This window comes from Struthio camelus, chromosome 31, assembly GCF_040807025.1.
Source record: "Struthio camelus isolate bStrCam1 chromosome 31, bStrCam1.hap1, whole genome shotgun sequence".
NCBI lineage: Eukaryota > Metazoa > Chordata > Aves > Struthioniformes > Struthionidae > Struthio > Struthio camelus.
Window position 1 is genome coordinate 780,566 of NC_090972.1, and position 2,500 is coordinate 783,065.

A 2,500-nucleotide genomic window follows, 5' to 3' on the forward strand; every position below is an offset into this window, starting at 1 on the left:
GGGCTCGCTCGCCGAAAGCCCGCCGCCGATTCCCCGCCGCCGGTGGGGGACCGTCCCCGTCTGCCCTCTCGCCTCCGCTGGCGCCCGCCGCCGGTGCCCGTCTCCGAGTGCCGCCCCCGCCCCTTCGCCCGACGGTGATCCGCCGGGGCAGGGGAGGGTCCGGCCCGGGGGAGGGCCCGGCAGAGCGGGCGGCAGTGCGTGGGAGGGTCGGCGGGGCTTGCTCCCCCGGTGCCCGCGGGAGGAAGCGGCGGGTGGAGACGCGAGCGAGATCGCATTCCGGGTTGGGACGGGTCCCACGGGTCCCCACTCCTAAGCTGTGGGGGGCGGACCCGGGGCGGGCTGCGGCGGAGCAGCCCGTCTAGCAGAGGCGGTGCGGACAGGCGTTCCGGGACGGCGCGCGGGGCGGGCGCCGCGCCGCGGCGGACCCCAAGCGGGGGCGTCGCGCGAGGCCACGCGAGGCGACGTGTCGTGCCCGAGCGGGCGGCCCAAACCACGGCTCTCCTCCCGGGCGCAGCTGCCACCCGGCGCCGGGTTACTGAGGGAAACCCCGGGCCCCGGGAGGAGGACGAGGTCGTGGCGGTGGGTGTCGGGCGCACCCCGCGGGTGGACGCTCCGCCGAGGGGCGCTGGAGCCGGCTGGCGGGTGCCGGGTTCCCCTCCGCGCCCCGCCTCGTCGCTGCCGCTGAGGCTGCCGCCGTCGCCGCGAGGCGGCGGTGGCCCGGCGGCGGGCGGCGGCGGGGGAGGCACCCCCGCGGGGATTTCAGGTCGTTTCCCTCACCCCAGGGCCAGGTACCTAGCGTCCGCGCTTCTCCTGCCTCCCCTCGGTGACCCACCCGTGTGGTCCCGTGTGCCAGCGTGCTCCTCCCGGGCGCTGCGCTGCGCGTGCCGCACCGGCCGTGCCCTGCCGGCCTTCCACGCTTCCTCCTCCCCTCCCTTCCCCCCCCCCCCACACCGCTCCAGCCGCCCCACGCCGTGCCGTGTGGGGGCCGCGCTGCGAGTCGGCCGGGCCGGGGGCGGCGGGGGGCGGCGGGGGGGGGGGGCGCGCTGGGAGGAAGGAGGAGGGCCTCCGGCCACCGCGGCCGCCGGTAGCGGCCCCCCCGGGTAGGGATGGCCATGGGCCCCGGGCTCCGGGCCCGAGGGTTCTCGGTCGGAGAGCCGGGCGGGGGTTTAAAGACTCGGGCGGCCCGATGCGACCCGGGGGGCAGCCGGGCGTGCTGCCGGAGGGGCCGGGGGGTCGGCGCGCGCGGGCGCCGCACCCCCCCATGCCCGCCGGCGCGGCCCGTGCATGCCCCGCGGGCAGCCGGGACGGAGAGGGGTACCCTGCCCCCTCTCTCCGCGGTCTGGTCTCGGCGGAGAGACGCCGCGCGGTCGGCTTGCGCCGGCCTGCCTCGAACGCGCGACCCCGGCGCGAGCGCGTGCTCGCCGCCGGGACGGCGAGCCCCCACCGCGGGTGGTGCGGACGCCGAGCCCCAGCGCATCCCTTCTCCTCCCTGGCCGGTGCTCTCAGTCTCCCGCCGTGGCCGTCGGCGGCACCCTTCCTTCCCTCCCCCCCCGCCCTGCCCCGGCACTCCGCCATCCGGCGCGCCTGCCTCGCTCTGCCCGACCCGGCTTCGCTGGGCGGCAGGCGGGCGGCGGGCGGGCGGGCGGGGGCGGCCCCTCCCGGTCTCCGCGTGGAGGCGGGGAGAGCGGGCGCCGTTCCCCGTCCGTCCCGCCTCGCCCGTCTGCCTGCCGCCAGGCGTCTGCCCGCGGAAGGGACGGGCGAGTGCGTGGCGTCGCTCGGGAGGCTGCGTGTGTGCAGGCGGGTGTTGGGTGCCGTCTCCGGGGCGGCGGAGCTGGAGGCCGGTGAGGCGAGCGAAGGAGCTCGGAAGCGTGCGGCTGGCGGGTCGCGGGCGCGCGGGCAGCGGGTGGCGCCGCTCCCAGCGGCGGCCGGGCTCCGACGCCGGGGCTCCGCGGGGACCCACACCCCGGTCCCTGAGGCAGGTGGCGCGGCTGGCGCGCCGCTCCCTGCTGGGCCAGGCCGAGCCGGGCGCCTGGGCCGGACTCGAAGCGAGAAAGGGGTTGTCCCAGGTCGGGAGCGAGGGCTCCCCGCCCCTCTCGTTCGGGTCTGTTCTCCCCCCCCCCCCCCTTTTTTTTTCCCTCTGTGCTTGTACGGTCAGTGAGGCGTGCCCTCTCTCTCCGCTGTCCCTTGCTCAGCAGCCGGCGTCGGCGTGAGGAGGGAGGCAGAGCGGATGGGGGCCCTCAGGGGGCTGCGAAAGCTGCCCGGTCCCCCCGCGCGCGCGGTGGGGACCGAAACCGAGACAACTCTTAGCGGTGGATCACTCGGCTCGTGCGTCGATGAAGAACGCAGCTAGCTGCGAGAATTAATGTGAATTGCAGGACACATTGATCATCGACACTTCGAACGCACTTGCGGCCCCGGGTTCCTCCCGGGGCTACGCCTGTCTGAGCGTCGCTTGACGGTCAATCGTCACCCCCATTGCCGCGTTGGCGCAGCGGTGTGC

General features: G+C 77.4%; 1 non-coding gene across 1 annotated transcript; it reads left to right on the top strand.

Annotated features, from left to right (window-relative positions):
- The first annotated feature begins 2,298 nt into the window (after positions 1-2,298).
- On the top strand, positions 2,299-2,451 carry LOC138063100 (5.8S ribosomal RNA). The gene has a single exon (XR_011136693.1). It is a non-coding gene; the product is annotated as a 5.8S ribosomal RNA (ribosomal RNA).
- The last annotated feature ends 49 nt before the right edge of the window (positions 2,452-2,500 follow it).